Genomic DNA, 17,321 nt, shown 5'->3' with positions numbered 1-17,321 from the left:
TCACAATCCTGAGTGTTTCAGTTGAGTCCTGAAGAGGATGATCTTCTTTCTTCAGTACCATCAGGATTGTGGACAACAGGTCCTTCAGACGTAGGACTGATTAAAAATGCACAACCTGTAGTTATAAGACCAAAAACAGAATACAGACCATGTGTAAGACAGTATCCATTGAAACCTGATGCAATTGAAGGAATCAGGCCAGTAATAGAGGATTAGTTAACAGCAGGAGTAATAGTGCCATGTCCAGATTCACCATGTAACACACCCATATTTCCTGTAAAAAAGGCTCCGCCCTCAGTGGGATGGAGAATGATTCAAGATCTGCAGGCAGTAAATGCTGCTGTGATTAAAAGAGCACCATGTGTTCCAGATCCACACACCTTGTTAAATTCGCTGAGACCAAATTGACATAAGTAATGCATTTTTCTCTGTGCCAGTACATCCAGATAGTCAATTTTGGTTTGCTTTTACCTTTAAGGGACAACGATATACATTTACCAGATTACCGCAGGGTTACGCAGAGAGTCCAACTATTTATTCTCAAGTCATGTCAGCATGTTTAGCCAATTTCGTTCCACCGGCAGATAGCCAACTATTAGTGTATGTTGATGACATTTTGATTGCCTCTGACACACGAGAAAACTGCATAACTGACACAGTAGCATTATTGTGTTTCTTATTTGATAATGGCCACAAAGTGAGTAAAAACAAAGTTCAGTTGTGTAGGGATAAAGTAAAATATTTAGGACATGAATTATCAGCCACAGGGCGCACGATCCTGTCTGACAGGAAGGAAGCAATTTTGCACGCTCCAAAACCACAAACCAAAAAGCAGATGATGTCATTTCTTGGACTGACTAATTACTGCAGGGCATGGATTCCCTGCTATGCAGAATTGACTAGTCCACTTTCTGATTTGATGTACAAAGATGATATTTCAATGTCAACCGTGTTGGAATGGAACAAAGAAGCTGAGGAAGCTTTTGTAAAAGTAAAACAAACATTAGTGTCATCCACAGTTTTGGCACTACCAGATTATAGTAAACCATTCATTCAAACAGTTGATTGTAAGAATAAGTTCATGACTAGTGTTTTGGTACAAGTGTATGGCTCAAAATTAAGGCCAGTTGCCTACTAATCTAAATTGGATGCAGTAGCACGTGCTTTGCCACCATGTGTACGCGCTGTAATTGCAGCCTCCATGGCTATTCAAAGTAGTAGTAATGTTGTTCTGTTCCATCAGTTGACACTGAAAGTTCCACATGCAGTTTCTGCACTTCTGTTGCAGACAAACATGAGCTTTTGTCCCCAGCAAGACATCTTTCGTGCATGTCCTTGCTATTATCTCAACCACACCTTACGGTAGAACGATGTACAACATTGAATCCATCCACATTGATACCTTTACCTGAGGATGGTGAGCCGCACAGTTGTCTTGATGTAGCAACTGTTTGTATGAAGGCCCGTGTTGATCTTTTGGATACGCCCATCCCACACAGTACAATTGTGTATGTGGATGGATCCTCCACTAAAAATGCTTATGGACAAACACAATCTGGATATGCTGTTGTCACAAATTCAGAAGTATTGGATTCTACTTCATTGCCATCGTCATTCTCAGCGCAAGCAGCTGAATTAGTTGCTTTAACTGCAGCTTGTCATTTGTTTAAAGGAAAAGCTGTGACAATCTATACGGACAGCCAGTACGCTTTCAGCACAGTGCATGTGTTTGCAGAACTGTGGGAAGAGCGTGGAATGGTGACATCATCTGGAAAGCCAGTGACTCATGCCACTCTCCTAACTGCACTACTGAAAGCTGTAAAATTGCCTAAACAAATTGCTATATGCAAATGTGCGGCTCACACCAAAGGCTCTGACAGTGTTTCAAAAGGAAATGATTTTGCTGACAAAACCGCAAAGGCAGCAGCAGCTTTTTCTATTTTTCTCCTACAAACCCCTCCGGATTTGCATTTAGGTCATACACTGCTTGCTGACATGCAACAGCAGGCAACTGAAAAAGAAAAACAAATGTGGTTAAATAAAGGAGCTACATATGCAAATGATTTGTACTTATGACCACAAAAGAAACCCATATTGCCAAAAAATATGTTTAAATGGGCAGCTATCATGAGCCATGGCGTGACGCATGTCTCATCAGGGGGTATGATATCGCAATTACAATCTATTTTTTGTCTTTATGGGTTCGATGCATATGCAAAACAGCATTGTAGAGCATGCATGTGCAAAACACAATTCACAAGGCAATTTGAGACCCCAAAGAGGCAAATGCCCCACACCACAATATCCCTTTCAAGTGATTCATATGGATTATATACAGTTGAGTAAACATGAAGGGAAGGAATTTTGTTTAGTCATAATTGATGCGTTCTCAAAATGGGTAGAATTGTTCCCCACAAAACATGCAGATGCACTTACAGTGGCTAAAGCATTGTGCAAAGACATCATTCCACGATTTGGAATACCAGAAACAGTCTATTCAGATAATGGAGCGCATTTTGTTAATACAATAGTGCAATACGTAGGAGAAGCGCTACAGATTAATCTCAAAAATCATTGTGCTTATCATCCACACAGTGCAGGATTAGTGGAAAGGACAAAGGGCACAATAAAAATAAGATTAAGGAAATGTATAGAAGAGACAAAACGAACCTGGATTGAATGTTTGGACCTAGTAAAATTGTATATGAGAATAACACTAACACCATCAGGGTTAACACCATTTGAGATACTTTATGGACGACCATATCGTCTACCAATTTTGACATGGATACTAAAACAGCAGATGAGGAACAAACATTAGCAAATTTTATGAAAAAGACATTAACACAGAAAGAGATAACTTAAACACATTTACTGCCGAATAATTTTGATCTTCCACAGGACGGCCTTCCAGTAGTCTAGCCAGGAGACTGGGTGTTCATCAGAGTGATTAAGAGGAAGAACTGGTCCAGTCCTCGTTGGGAAGGTCCATACCAAGTGCTGTTAACAACACCAACTGCAGTAAAGATAGCGGCGAGATCAACGTGGATACATCACTGTAAGATACAGCGTGTGTTGGCTGCCTCCACAGTGTAAGGGGAAGTCTGGCTACAAAGGGAGTCTATTTAATTAGCAATAGATTGTCTCAATGCCAGTGAAGCAGGGAGATCCTTGCACTATTAGGTGAGGTTGGTTAACAACACTGTATCCTAGCAATCATGACTGAACTACAGCAGACCCCGGAGCGGCGTGCTCAGCGCCGCCGCTGCCGGACTGTTGGTAGGGCAGCCGGTTGCGTTGTGATCTTAGTGTGTTTCGTGCTCCTCGGATTCCTGGCCTGGTGGTTGACCCAAGAATTGCAGCTCACTGTGGACCGAGCCAGAGAACAACGCAAGCAACGTCAGAAGAGGTTTATTCATAATGTGAATGAGACAGATGGACACCCTCATATATACCATACTAATATGTGGTACAGATATGTTCATTTATTGGCTATGGAATTACGTTACTAATTGTTATGTTTGTTCGCAAATACCTATATCCTCAACACACCCAGCTCTGACGGCTAAACCGTACCCTGCTAGGGTGACAGAATGTCTTATCATACGGATGCATAATCAAACTGTATTTCGGGGGCAGTTCTAACACCACTTGCCTCAGTGCAACCACTTATATGATAGGGATTTCAACAGAGGACGTACAAGCGTGCCCAAGTGCTGCTCCATTGACTAGACTGAAGGGAAACGCAAAAATATCATCACGTTAAATTGTCATCACAACGGCCATTCCCAATTTGCTTTTACGGGACAGGGAATAAAACTGTAGGTAAAATTAAGAAACGTCTGTGTACCCAAACGTATGTTTTATCAAATAATTTAAGCCTAACCAAAACATAATATGTGGATGGTACTTATCTTCATCACATTGGACGGGGATGTAATTATACAGGCTCCTGTCCATGGGGAACGGATGAATCATGTGCTTATGTTAGTAAGTTTTTGCTACCACCTGTAAATGGTACTCCGGTGTATGATGACATCTATTGGCTTTGTGGTTCCAGACTGTACATGAGTCTCCCACCAAATTGGGGTGGTGTGTGTGCACCTACCCAGGTGACTGACCATACATATGTGGTAGTGCCAAGGACCTCCACAGAGAAGAATGGCAGCACCAGACGGAGGAGATTGATATACCCAGATGTGTTACCACATAATCACATGTGGGGCTCGGATGTACCAAAGGACCAAAAATTGTGGTCTGTAGGAGATAAAATAGCACATTCATTGTTCCCCTGGATAGGAGTGGGAAAAAATTAATTAATGATTGAAACTCTGAATTATCGATTGGGTCTGTTCATGAATGTAACTGAAAAAATAGTAGCAGCTCAAAACACTGAAATAGATGCTTTACGTACCATGGTGATGCAAAATCGCATGGTTTTAGACTTGCTTACTGGTTCACAGGGAGGAGTTTGTGTTCTGCTGAACACAACATGCTGTACTTTCATCCCAGACTCCATTCATTCAGTGGATATGCAGGACGCATTGGAAGAGCTGAATAAACTTTGTGATGCAATGCATAAAGACACCCTAGCCGTGAACCGGTGGAATCCCTGGTCCTGGTTGACTTCAGGACCATGTTGGCAGTTACTATTGAAAATGGTGACACCAGTTATTATAGTCCTAATTCTGATTGGACTTTGCATGTGTTGTGTGATCCCTTATATCAAAACAATGGTTGGCAAAATGGTGTCAAATACATTTGTACAGTGTAATCTGGCCTTCCAACAAACTATGCCAAAATATCAAGCATTGAAACAGTCAGACCTTAGTGGAGAAAACTATAATGACTGTACTGAGAATTATGATGATATTGAAAAGCTCACAACTCCAGTTCAAGCTTGAACTGTTGACGTGATGAGTTAACACACTCTTAGCCTATGAAGCTTTAGCTAAAAAAGTAATAAGACAAGTGGTGTAGTCGAATAATACAGAAAAACGGTTCATTTATACCAGTCAGCCGAAGTGACGTGTGGTGGTGGTGTGGTGATAACAGAATCTTTGACAGACGGCCAAGAAATGTGTCAGGTTATTGTGCATTTATATCATTATTGTTACCAGTTAAAGCCATGCCCATGACACCTGAAGAAGTCATGACATATACAGCCTCTCTCATTCCTGAAGACTGGCAGAAAGGCATAACCAGACATAGAGTAAAAAGAGATTGGAAAGGAGTGGGAGATCCAACATATATTGATGCGATAGGAGTCCCCAAAGGAGTGCCTACTGTGCTTTAGTGTCCCTACTCCTCCCAGTAAAAGCCATTCCCATTTTAGCCAAGGACTTGTTGACGCACCTAAAGTCTGTGGTGCCTGAAAATTGCAGCTGAAAATCTGAATAAGAAGTGGTTGCTTAGTAACAATTGTTTACTTTTAGGTGAAGATGTAATACCGTTGGAATGCATGATAAACAGAGGGGAATGTTGGAGTTATTCTGTAGATACACTGTTTTATTTTATCATGCATGTTTTGTGTTCTCTGCTCTGGTAGAATGTAGTTCTCTCTGCTCTGATAAAGTGTACTGTACTGATGTGATGGGTGAAGGTTACTTAAGATATGTGACATGACGTGCTTCTGCAAGTTGTGGTATCTCTGTGTGCACGCTAAGCTCTTTTTCAGGACATGTGAAGATGACCCAGGCAGAATGCAGCCATAAGCGGAGCAGTGAGATAAAGAATAGAGAATTGAATGTTCCAACCACAGTGTGATTATGATACATTAGTCCTTGTGTCAGAAGAAGTGTGATTAATCGTTAGATGTCTTAAACACATCTTAATCGAGCCCAAGATTAAAAAGGTTCTGAAAGTCCTGAATGTATTGTGCAATCAGCGGTTCTGCGGCAACAGCTCACGCGCTATCACTCCTCCCCTTAGGAGCTGTACCGCCCATGTATGTAGGGAAGTCCTAAATAAAAGAGCAGGAGCGCAGGCCAGACTTTAGTGTAGCTTTGGTGTACAGCCTGACTTGCACTCCTCGCGAGCTAAAATTGACTTTCTGTCTCACTGGTGTTTTTTGACTCTGTTTGTCTTGTTAAAAGTTTTAAGAATGTTTGGAGGAGAAAATACCCAACAGCTATGACAGTGAGTATTATGATTACTGTTTATTTGCTTGTTGAAGTTTACATTCATCAAATTATGTGCATGCACGTATTCTGCTCTGCAAACATTTCTGAGGTGGGTCATGTTTGTACATGCATGAACAGCTGCGGCACAGAGATGTTTCTCCTCCATGGTGCCGTTCATTATTTCATGCCTCCCCAAGGTGCTTAATCAGCATCATCCTCCGTGTGTGATCATATGGCAGGTGTATGGCAGTGAAATGCTGTGATACATTAGCTTTGTTAAACAGTTTAAAAAACATCCTTAGATCCCACATTACTGTCCGTCCAGAAGCTACGCTGTGTTTCACTTAACGTGTTCTCTCATGAGAGCTGATGTGTGTACAACCGCTGCAACAGAGAATAATCTCATCATCACTTCTGAGAGAACTAATAGCACAAACACTGTACCCATGCACACACGTGTGCACACATATGCAGATGGAGGCACAAATGAACACAGACACTGTGAATGCATGCGCACAAGCACATATACACACACATACACATCACATAAAAACAGGCAGGTCTCCCATTTGTTAAATAACGAATAAAGATCCTTGTTGCCACAACGAAATGATAAGGTTTACATGTCATTGTTATAGAGGGGGTTTAATTATCACGTCTCCTTGTAACCCCATGGAAACAGCTTCGCACTTTTCTTTTTTACTTTTATTGCTGTTACAGCTAAGGGAGCACTCTTTTAGAAATTACTGAACATGATCATGCAATACATATTTATGCAGTCTCACAGTACTTCCATACGATACAATACTTTTACAATGGTAGCCAAGAAAGCAAACAAATGACCGGCACTGGGCTCCTTTCTCTTTTACATGAGAGAAACAAGAGCCTGGAAGCAATTGTGTCGTGTGCTCTTTTAGGTCAAACACAGGCAGAATGCCTCAAAATAGATTCCAGATTATTCTTTGTGGTTTTGCTTCTCTCGGTGATGCACAGATGAGATTCTGTACAACAGATTTGTGGAAGTAAAAGATTGTCTGTCTGAAATCTACCTGCCACACTTTGATTACTGACCCTGTGCACAGCTGAAACAAGCATTAAATTGCATCCAGGCTTCTGGACAGACTGAATCGCCATACTGACCATTGCAATTTGCCCATCTTTGATAATAATTAATAGAGCCCGACCGATATATAGGCCGGCCGATAATATCGGACGATATAAGCCCTTTTCAAAGTACTCACTATCGGCCAAAATTGCGCCGACATAACGCCGATAATTTATCATAAACAGAACACTTACTGAAATAATGTTTGTGTCGGCAATGTAAAATGTCCTTGCATAGTTTGTCCAGTAGATGGAGCTCTGACTCCATTCAACTGAGAGCTCCTTACACCCCTGCTTAAATGTGTTCATCACTGGCCCCCGTAGTTCGCCGTCACTCTGCACTGATCGGCTGACAAAAGTAAGTTTATAAGGATGTTGTTTGTAATACCTTTGCGATTACATTCACTCCACATTTCTCCTGTTTCAGTTCAACTCAATTTGATTAACTCAGTAATGTGTCAAATGTGCTTCATTGCGTCGGTCGCTTTTTATTAAGCCCACGCTGTGTAGACCTTATTTCTAGCATGAAAAACTTTTGTTTACTGCTAAGAGGTTGAAACATTCAGATTCACTGGTCACTCGGAAGGGTTCTGGGAATTACTGCCGTTCACCATTAACCCTCTGGGGCCGACCAAGCTTTACTAAATTGTAAATAACTTTTTAATGATATGAGATAGAAACTTACTTTTTTGCTGAAAAGTTAACTCCGTGGACTTTCGATCCACCTTCGGCCATCTTGGTACTCCTCATAGAAGATGTGTGATGACATGCGCAATGTGAGTGTCCAATCGGAATTGGTTCTCCGTCACATGGTTTTCCAAAATCCAATCGTAGGGCAGATTTACCTCACGTGATATGGCAAAGATCGTTTTCAGGAGTGATATCTTACTAGTTGGCCCATCTGAATAGCCCCCTAACTGCTCCAACTGCATTTTTGCATTTTTTGAACTTGAAAATTCTTCTCTGTTATAAAGTTAATCAATATGAGGACAAAGCTTCAGCTTTTAGCTCATACCTTTTTGTTAAGGGTCCAAAAAAGAACAATTTATTAATTAAAAAAAAAATGATAATAATAATATTGGCTGATTTATCAGCTATTGGCATATCAGCCGATTTATCAATTATCAGCATTTTTTTCATCCAAATATCGTTATCGGCATCGGCCTCAAAAAATCCATATCGGTCGGGCTCTAATAATTAACTTTTTAATTGGTCACATGACATCCAGACAAAATAATCTTTCAGGCTGTGATCATAATTCTATATTGCAGCAGGAAGGTTTTGAACAACAGTCGTTGCTTTTAGACATAGTGAGACAATGATACCTAATCTGCACATTGAGGCTGTGAGAGGAGGTTTGGTAGTAACGGATGAAAGATTTAAGCCTCAAACATCTACTAAAACATAAATAACATAAACACAAGAGTGTAAAATATTCTAAACTCCATTCATAAATTCAATTATCACATCATGTTTACAAGAAGCCCAAAGGAAAAGCAGTGCAGCAGGTGGGAGTGTGTCAGCTTACAATATTTATGATTATGTACATAATGTACAGCAACAGGATGTGGGACATCATACTGTAGCTGGCCTGTATACAAGCATTGCGACTGCTGTGTGGAATTGGGGTAGAGTCTTTTACTTGGGCGTTGGTCAGGGATAGGTTGTAGCTCCTATTCTGTGTAATGCTTAGACAGACTGGGTGTTGGGAAAGGTCTTGGAGCAAAGTGACTTGGGTTCTTTTGTCAGTGAGAAATGATAGATTGACCTTAAATTTTTGGATGACCCTGTGATCTTTGTGGAATTATGGATGCACGGATTTCAGCATTTGAGAAACTCAATGATGACTCAAAGTGTCTGGGATTGCGATTGTCCTAGACCAAGACAAAGATCCTGGTTTTCTTTGACTCAGCTATCAGACGTGTAACCGTTTGTGGTGAAAGTGTCAAACCTGTCAGGAGATTGCCTTATCTCAGCAGCTGACATTCATGTCTCTGAGAGCTTGGTCTTTGAGATTGAGAGATGTGTGGGAAGAGCTTATGGAGTCATGATTAGGGATGGGTATCGAGAACCGGTTCCTTTCGGGTATCGTTAAGAAATGATTCAATCCACCAACATCAATAAGCTTTGTGCTTAATAATTCTGTTATCGGTCCTTCAGAGTGGCTGTTGTTTTGGGGGTGTTTGTCAGGAAAACGATCATTTCTCTACACTGATTACAGACCCTGCAGCGGGTCCGTAATCAACTTTTCTGCAGCACAGCTTTGCTTTGAACCTTGAACCAATCGAAGCAGTGGTTCGCAGATTGAAGCAATGCTTCGATCTATTGCTTTGTTTATTCTTTCTTTCTTTCGCTTAATTTTCCCCCGCTAAAACCCTAAAGAGCATACGTCTGTGAGTATTATTTACCTTTTCTATGTTAAACCGACCTGTTATGGCCTTCTGAAACAGTTGATAGATGTATTTTATAACTTAAAAACGGGAGCGATGCTAACGCGTTAGCATGTCTATGGCATTCTCAATGTTAAAAGTTAGCATTAAGCAGTTGCAGCTGTCATCACGTTCGGGTGCATTTGTTTTCAAATTGTAATATTTCTTAAATTTATTTTTGTTTATATATTAATAATCTAATGATTATTATATACAATATATACTTATTATATACAATTTTAGAGAAAGACAAAAAAAACCTGAATAGAAACATAACAGAAAATATAAAAGCAACTAACAATGAACATAAATAAATAAATAAATAAATAAATAAATAAATAAATACATACATACAGAAATAAATGTGTTTCTTGTGAACAACTAGTGACTCTTACACCTCCATTTCATCCCTGTCTTATTTAAGTTTAATGACAGTTTGTTTCGGTCAAACCATATTTTCAATGTGTTAATTTCTTCAGTGATTTCCTCCAGAACTATCTGCCAAGCTAGAAAACTGCTGCATCCTAGTAAGAGCAGAATACTACTGGAATGAATTTGAATAAGGAAAGTTGTTTATTTTTCTCTCACCAAAACGGATGCTACACTCACTCCAGTTTATTGTCTGGAATAGTCCCAGATTGCATTTCAGAGCTTCTAGAATTCAAACATTTTCGTGCACGTGGTGTTGGGGGATAATTTTGGGTTTCAGCTTTTTTTGTTTTCACCACTTTCATCCCTGAATATGTCAATCGTGAGTCACTTTTGTGCGGATTAAAGTTAGTACCTGGGACTCCTGTCTTGTTGCGAGAAAAACGAGAATCGTCCTCCGTTCTGTTCACACAGTTCCAAATGTTGCGCGGCTCTCTGACGAGTCAAATTAGAACGATAGAATCCAGTCTGAATTAATAACTTCAAAGCGAAACACCGTTTTGTTTATTTTTATTTATGTCCAGAGATCAAGGATACAGTGACCAATTTCACATTTATTTACTTTAAGACTCAATGAAATACACAGAAAACCTGGAAAGCCTATTTTAATACAAAATTCACGAGGTATCGATAAGGGAATCGATAAGGAATCGGATCGATAAGCAGAATCGATAATGGCATCGATATCGATAAAATCTTATCAATACCCATCCCTAGTCATGATGCAAATGGACAGAGGTGTTTGACCATTGATTTTTATTTAATCCACTAGATGGAAGACCGGGCTGATCCACACATTCACTGGCTGTTGCCAGAGTGCCGCCATCTTGGTTAGCGTCTAACAACCAGACATCAACATAAATCAATGTGGGCATGATCAATAATTTGAAGAGAGTTTCAGGATAAATCTGCATTTTCCATGTTTTTACAGTGCTGTTACATTTATTCAAACTCAGTACCACATTTGTAAAGCCACTATTTGTCAAAACAAATACAGAAGAGGATCAGATTTATATAATAGACTTGAATGAATTTGTTTGTCCCAGTCCAGACAGAAAATAATACCATCAGTTTGTCAAACACATTATATCTGCCACAACACGAGATACTCGTCTGATCCTTAATTTCATTATGAAGTTAAAGATGGGAAATAATCAGAGGTGAAAAGTAAGAGCTTCACACGCTCGCATCATATTAAAGATATTAATATAAACGCTGCTCTAACCCACCTGTGGTGCCGCTTTTACGGAGCGCTTCTCCGCGAAAATATCAAATACATAAATAAATAAATAAATGAAACAGCCAAGCCAGCCAGCCGGTGAAAGTAAGATTATTCAATACTTCTGGACACAGTTGAAAGAAATCTGAAAACAAAGATTGGATTATTCAGAATATCACAGAGAAATGAATCTCATTTGTGTATATTCTTATACGAGATCTATTAGATAATAAACCGACCTTTTTATTTTTTCAAAAACTATATGGATTTGAATGACGTGCGATTACACCAATTACGCTTGAACCCTCGTGCGCATGCGTGAGTTTTTTCACGCGTGTGGGTGACGTCATTTCCCTGTGGGCAGGCCTTGAGTGAGATGTGGTCCCGCCCTCTCGGCTGAATTCCTTTGTTTCACACGCTGCTCGAGACGGCGCGTGTTGCTTTATCAAAATTTTTTCTGGACCTGTGAGGAATATCCGAGTGGACACTATTCGAGAAATTAAGCTGGTTTTCGGTGAAAAGTTTAACGGCTGATGAGAGATTATGGGGTGTTTCTGTCGGTGTAAGGACTTCCCACGCAGCGGGATGTCGTGCAGCGCTTCCAGGCGCCGTCGTCTGCCTGTTTCGACCTGAAACATCGTGATTTAAGGCTTAATTCACCCAGGACGTCGTGGGAGAACAGAGAAGATTCAGAAGAGGCCGGCATGAGGACTTTATGCGGGAACCTCCACTGTTAAGGACATTTTTTAATGAAAGACGTGCGCGCAAATTCGCCGAGTCGTTTCCGTGACGACTCGGCAAATCTGTGTGCGCCGCGCAGGAAAAACACCATTTGTAAAATTCAGGCGGCTTTGATGGCTTTCAACAAGTGAGTAAGTGAGAAATTGTTTAACAGCTTGGGCATGTTCCAACTTGCCCGTTAAGGTTTCCAACGGAGGTGTTTTTCCTGTCGCGACCCTCCGCGTGCAGAGGATTTCACACATCGGGACGGAGCCACATGGCGCAGAACAAAAAACAACGCCGTGATGAAGCCTCACAGTACGTGTTGTGGCATGTCCAGCTCGTCCACAATTTCTCGGATAGTCACACGACTGAAAAGCCACCGAAAGCCGTCTGAATCTTCCGAATGGTGCAAGAGCTGGTCATGTCAGGGCATGTCCTGTGAGACCAACACGGAGGTGCTTTTGTCCCGCGCCATTAGCGCTCTGTGGCGATTCCTCCCGCTCCTCTTTCCATGACAAAACTCCTGTAACAGTGGAATGTGCCGAAAAAGTGGTATGTCCACCTCTTCTGCCAATTCTGTAGTAGTCAGATGACGTGCTGGATCAACACAGCTTTCAGTTTGGAAATGATCTGGTCATTTCAGCTTGTCGATGGCTGCTCAGAGCGCAGCGCGCCCTCAGCCGCTGTGGGCCGTCTTTAATCCGGTTGCAATGCTCCTTAATCTGTGATCCCCATAAGATCTTCACCGAAAGCCATCTGAATTTTCCAAATGGTTTCCACCTGGCTGTCTCTCGCAGTTTCTGAAAAAATTTTGATGCAGTAAAGTGGCAGTCGCTCAGCCAATTTCCTGACAATGAAAATCCGCCGGGGAGGCTGGACCACTCCTCCTACAAGGCGTGCTCACAGGCGAATGACGCAACCGACAGGCGTGAAAAAACTCACGCATGCGCACGAAGGTTCAAGCTTGGTTGATGCAAGAACACATGATTCAAATCCTATAAGTTTTTGCAAAAAATAAAAGGTCGGATTCTTTTCTAACAGACCTCGTATTTCCATTTCTATGAATTTGCTCTGGATGGAAACCTGATGAGAAGAAAAAATACAGAGGCTACTTAAAAGCGATAAACTGAGACTTATGAAAGTGAGACTTCTAACTGAACTGCTAAAGGAATGGTGAGATATTTATCAGACAAAACATTCAAGCAGTAAAGCTGAATTCACTACAGAATACAGATTGACACAGAAATAAATCATTTTCTAAGCTTTTTTCAGTAATTTCAGTCATTTCTCCCCATCATTTATATTACATATAATACACACTTATGAAAGCTCATGTCACAATTTATTATTTATTTTTCATTATTTAACCTTACTAACCAGCTGACAATCCTTTGTTAGGTGGTTAAATAAATGTTGTGCAATGGGGTCTCAGGTATCCCCCATTGTGGCCAATCTGTACATGGAGCAAGTGGAGAAGAGAGCCTTGACATCTTTCACGGGCATCTCTCCCAGTCACTGGTTCAGATATGTTGATGACACATGAGTTAAAATCAAGCAACAGGAGGTTGAGGACTTTACAGAGCACATCAACTCGTGTACTCCAATATCAAGTTCACACGTGAGGATGCCAGAAACAACCATTTAGCCTTCTTGGACTGTGATGTTACGATTGGAGAGAACAGGCAGCTCCAGACAGGGGTTTACAGAAAACCTACTCACACTGACCAATATCTGCTCTTGGCTTAAACCACCCCCTTGAACACAAGCTTGGGGTGATCAGGACTCTTCAACACAGAGCCCTACAGGTGCCCACAACTACAGAGGGAGGGCTAAAGAACAACAACTTGTCCAGAAAGCCCTCACAGTATGTGGGTACCCACAATGGTCCCTGGATAAAGTGCAGAAGTCCCAGAGAACAAAGAGACCAGACAGACAGGAGACGGAGACAAGAAGAAGAGGAGTGTCTCTCCCTTATTTAGCAGGAGTAGGGGAAAAACTACAGAGGATCTTCAGACAGCACAAAACACCCAGTTTACTTTAAACCTGTTAACACCTTGAGACAGAAATTAGTTCACCCTAAGGACAGGATCCCTAGTTACAAACAGAGCAATGTAGTGTATTCTATCAGATGTCAGGAAAACTGTAACGAACACTACATAGGTGAGACTAAGCAACCGTTACACAAAAGGCTATACCAGCACAGCAGAGAGGGCGCCAGTGGACCTCAGTCTGCAGTTCATCTCCACCTTAAAAACACTAACCACACATTTGAGGACAAGGAAGTTAAAATCTTAGCCAGACAGAAGAAATGGTTTGAGAGAGGGGTGAAGGAGGCATTCTATGTTAAACAGTTGAAATCCAGCCTTAACCGGGTCTGAGACACGCTTTGTCCTCTGTTTTTAGCTGAGGAAAACTTCTGCGATTTGAAGCAAAACGTCCTCGCGTCAAGCAACCCAGTCCAGTTGAAGATTCAAGCTTCTCTATTACTGCATGATTGTGAAACTTGAATGTTAACCAGTGAGCAAAGGTAGATAAATGCATGTCTTTACACTAGGTCTCTCCGGAGAATCCTTGAGTATTGCTGGAATGTGTCAAATGAGCACTTAGCTACAATACAAATATAAGCAACAGCTTGGTCGTTGTTGGCAGTGTCCCACAACCACCTATACTCAAGGTTCTTGAAATAGAGCAATATCTCCACCTAGTGGACATTTACAATTGATGCACAAACAACAGATATGGCTGTACTCTTAACTACAGTACGTCTCCAGACAAAAACAGTCTGGGGTGGGTTTAGCAGGGTAAGTTTAACAGTTTAGCAGGGTAAGTTTAACAAAGGTGAGGGCCGAGTGGTTAGTGTGCTTGATTTCAGTGCAGAAGGTTCCGGTTCCTCTACCACATTTCTCCACCTAATGTGGAGTTGTGTTAGGAAGGGCATCTGAAGTAAAAATTGTGGCAAATCAACATGCAGATCCACCTTGTATCTGCTGTGGTGACCCAGAGCGAAAATAAATAAATAAATAAATAAAACAAAGGAGCAGCTGAAGATACTTTTTACGACACAAAAACTGTCAAAAGGCCCCATCATTATTTCAGCGATCTCCTGTATGTGCATGCCTCTACACAATGGTTCAGTGGACACTGTATTCCATAACATTCTAAGGTTTAATACTGAATGCAAAGCTTTCACTCATCATTGCACTCTTTATGCCAGAGTTCAGTGGCCCGTGAGCAAATGCAGACTCGCACTGGTAAAAACATGTTCATTAGTCTTTCCTTGGACTGCTCCCTTCTGACATCTGTGAATATATTTCTCTCAAAACCAGCACTTGCAGCTTGCACTCAAATGACATTTTATTTTCTCTTCTAAAGGTTCGCACCGAACTTGGTAAACAAGCTTTTAAGTTTTATGCCTCTGCTACTTGGAATCTCTTGAAAAGTACAACTCCAAGAGCTGACTTCACTCAGCTTTTAAGCATACAGTGCATCTGGAAAGTATTCATAGTGCTTCACTTTTTCCACATCTTGTTACAGCCTTATTCCAAAATGGAGTAATTTAATTTTTTTTCCCTCAAAATTCTACTCACAACACCCCACAATGACAACATGAATTTGTTTTTTTTAATTTTTGCAAATTTATTAAAAATAATCAACAAAGAAATCACGTACAGATAAGTGTTCACACCCTTTGCCCAATACTTTCTGATGCACCTTTGGCAGCAATTACAGCATCAGGTCTTCTTGAATATGATGCCACAAGCTTGGCGCACCTACCTGTGGGCAGTTTTGCCCATTCCTCTTTGCAGCACCTCTCAAGCTCCATCAAGTTGAATGGGGAGCGTTGCTACACAGCCAATTTCAGATCTCTCCAGAGATGTTCAATCGGATTCCGGTCTGGGCTCTGGCTGGGCCACCAAGGACATTCACAGAGTTGTCCTGAAGCCACTCCTTTGATATCTTAGCTGTGTGCTTAGGGTCACTGTCCTGCTGAAAGATAAACCATCCCCCAGTCTGAGGTCAAGAGCACTCTGGAGCAGATTTTCATCCAGGATGTCTGTTGGTTTGTGCTCTCACATGCACTGTCAGCTGTTGGACCTTATATGTAGACAGGTGTGTGCCTTTCCAAATCATGTCCAATCAACTGAATTTACCCCAGGTGAACTCCAATAAAGCTGTAAAAACATCTCAAAGATGATCAGTGGAAACAGGATGCACCTGAATTCAACTTTGAGCTTCACAGCAAACGCTGTGAATACTTACCTACATGTGGTTTCTTTAATTTTTAATAAATTTGCAAAAATCTGAAAAAAAAAAACCTTTTCATTGTCATTATGGGATACTGTGTGTAGACTTTTTAGGGCGAAAAAAGGATTTAGTTCATTTTAGTTCATGGGACCTGAATAATCAGGTCCCATCTTATCTTAGGGACCTCGTAGTACCATATTACCCCATTAGAGCGCTTCGCTCTCAGACTGCGGGCTTACTTGTAGTTCCTAGGGTTTGTAAGAGTAGAATGGGAGGCAGAGCCTTCAGCTTTCAGGCTCCTCTCCTGTGGAACCAGCTCCCAATTCAGATCAGGGAGACAGATACCCTCTCTACTTTTAAGATTAGGCTTAAAACTTTCCTTTTCGCTAAGGCTTATAGTTAGGGCTGGATCGGGTGACCCTGGACCATCCCTTGGTTATGCTGCTTTAGACGTAGATTGTGGGGGGGTTCCCATGATGCACTGTTTCTTTCTCTTTTGCTCCGTATGCATCACTCTGCATTTAATCATTAGTGATCGATCTCTGCCCCCCTTCACGGCATGTCTTTTTCCTGGTTTTTTCCCTCAGCCCCAACCAGTCTCAGCAGAAGACTGCCCCTCCCTGAGCCTGGTTCTGCTGGAGGTTTCTTCCTGTTAAAAGGGAGTTTTTCCTTCCCACTGTTGCCAAGTGCTTGCTCATAGGGGGTCGTTTTGACCGTGGGGTTTTTTATAATTATTGTATGGCCTTGCCTTACAATATGGAGCGCCTTGGGGCAACTGTTTGTTGTGATTTGGCACTATATAAGAAAAAAAGTTGATTGATTGATTGATTTTGGAATAAGGCTGTAACATAACAAAATGTGGAAAAAATGAGGCTCTGTGAATACTTTACAGATGCAATGTACTGGAAAGGGACTGGAAGCAGATTCTATTAGAGTTTGTAACGGCTTCCTTTCCTAGCCTAATATATGTATGGTCTGATTATTTGGACGTTTGTTGAGCTGCTTAAGTATGCATTGGGTTGGTATGGAATTTTTTTTTACTGATTTGTG

General features: G+C 41.2%; 1 protein-coding gene across 2 annotated transcripts in view; it reads right to left on the bottom strand.

Moving 5' to 3' along the window:
- The window catches only part of LOC117512513 (sterile alpha motif domain-containing protein 10-like), a 216,918-nt gene that overhangs the window by 86,849 nt on the left and 112,748 nt on the right, over window positions 1-17,321 (bottom strand). The window lies entirely within an intron of this gene.

This window comes from Thalassophryne amazonica, chromosome 6, assembly GCF_902500255.1.
Source record: "Thalassophryne amazonica chromosome 6, fThaAma1.1, whole genome shotgun sequence".
Lineage (NCBI taxonomy): Eukaryota > Metazoa > Chordata > Actinopteri > Batrachoidiformes > Batrachoididae > Thalassophryne > Thalassophryne amazonica.
Note: the sequence above shows the minus strand (reverse complement) of the source record. Positions and strands in the feature narration are given on the sequence as shown.